We start from the raw sequence: 2,068 nt of genomic DNA, 5'->3' as shown, positions 1-2,068 counted from the left end.
TCGGTGTCGGCAGCAGGGGCGGTTACAGGGAAGCTCGCGTTGTCGGTAGCAGGGGCGGATGCAGGGACGGCTCGCGGCGTCGGCAGCAGGGGCGGATGCAGGAACGGCTCGCGGCGTCGGTAGCAGAGGCGGTTACAGGGATGCTCGCGGCATTGGCAGCAGGGGCGGTTACAGGGAAGCTCGCGGCGTCGAAAGCACGGGCGGATGCAGGAACGGCTCGCGGGGTCGGCAGTCAGAGAACAGGGTAGATCAGAAAAAGTTGACTAACGTTTTACTATGACAAGTGTATATGTCGCACAATCGTGACTAGTGGCATCTGGCCGTCAATTTCATGGCAAAACATAACCAGCGACAGAGGTAGCCATCAGAGATTCTACATCCGTCAAACAGTGACGACAAAAGATGTTCCACATGGCCCCCCTGGCGGTCCAGAACGTGCAGCAGCTGAACATGCTGCAGACAGTCGGCTGCTCCCGTCAACCCTGTCGGCGGTGATGCATCCCATCGCAAGTCTGAAGGCGGCCTTAGCTCTTGAAGGTTTGCTGGTTTGTCTACGTGGACGCGGTTCTTTAGGTTATCTAAAAGCATGGAGCCCAGTGGCGAAAGGTCGGGCGGATGCGAAGTCACTTCGCGGCACTCTAAAAGCTTTAAAAGGTCTAAAAAGGTATCCAACCTTTTTTCTTTTTGATTTATTGTTATGTTGGACGCGTGCGATTTGATAAGTCATACCAATTTTCTCGAAGGCATTTTGAATAGCCCAGAATGGGGAATTCAAGCATCCACCCTTGCGGGAAACGTTTCATTCGACTCCCTGATCACCGCTGTGAAAGGAATATTTAATTTGCCTTGCTTTTTCCAACGTGTGTTTTGTAGTGTTTGCGGCACACCAATGTAACAAATGTGTGCAGCAGGTTTCACAAAGCTTGAAACACTGTTTAGACAAAAAGACATGCGAGCATGAAGCTATGGTCCCGCGAATTCAACGAAACGTTGTACCATTGCTTTGATATCTCGTCGTGGCGTGTATTAGTCTCTTTTCGAGGTGCACTTTGGCTTTGAGAGTGGGGGCATCACATCGTTCATGTGACGCACTGGCTTAAACTTCAACCTACCCACAGGTCCTTGTCCGCCGGGCCAATCACAAACTTTTTTCGCTCCAGCAGAGGTGCTCACGGCGGTTGCCATGACGTCGGTGGTAGTGACTGCAGGGAGAAGTTCAGTGCCGTTACAAGGCCTTGACTGCATTATTTGAACCCGAAAATAATTAAACCTGATATCCTTATTATGGCTTGACGGTATTGCAGGGGCAGTGCCCGGTGTTTTTATTAAACGTAACTGGTCCTGCTCTCCCAGGTTTCATCAGGGCATGCTTTAGAATTATGCCCAAGGTGGCAGGTAACTGCCTCTCGACCAAATCTCACTGCCGCCTACGCCAGCCAATCACAACACAGCGTTGCGACCTCGCGCGCGCGCCAAATCGTGGCGCCGGCAGGAAACATGGAATGTACAGCAATTTCCATCGGTCTCTGGATTTGAAGCCTTTTAAAATATTCGCTGCCCCAACATGTCGGAAAGCTCTCACAAAGACCAGCCAGAAAAACGCAGCTGCCATCGCATCGGACTGCTGTGGTGTGTGTTCTTGCCACCCCAATTCACTATTCTCAATGATGGGCTGTTTTTGGCAGATCGTTTGAATGGGTGGACCGTTGGCAGAGGGAAGGCTGATTGTTCGATGCCTGAACATGCATTAGAAATCAACATATTTTCCGTTAAGTGTTACAGGCTTTCTCCTGATTTTTTTCTCCTGAACCCGTGCGTGCCACCTGAGAATACCCAGCGGCAGACACGTGCCTTGAGCCCGCAAAACGATCTCAGGATACATCTAACACGAAGCCTTATGGGATCCAGGGTCGACGCTTGGGACCCAGACACATGTCTGCTCACGGGTGTAACCGCCCCTCCCTCTCCCCACCGCGTCCACGGAGTCCGCACCACAGTCACTTTTGGGAGAATCTGTCCATTGTTATGTTTTGACCTTAGCTGACTGACATGACGTCAGGGCTGGTTG

The sequence above is a fragment of the Pollicipes pollicipes genome, unplaced genomic scaffold, assembly GCF_011947565.3.
Source record: "Pollicipes pollicipes isolate AB1234 unplaced genomic scaffold, Ppol_2.1 Scaffold_7231;HRSCAF=8579_pilon_pilon_pilon, whole genome shotgun sequence".
In the NCBI taxonomy this organism is placed as follows: Eukaryota; Metazoa; Arthropoda; class Thecostraca; order Pollicipedomorpha; family Pollicipedidae; genus Pollicipes; species Pollicipes pollicipes.
Note: the sequence above shows the minus strand (reverse complement) of the source record.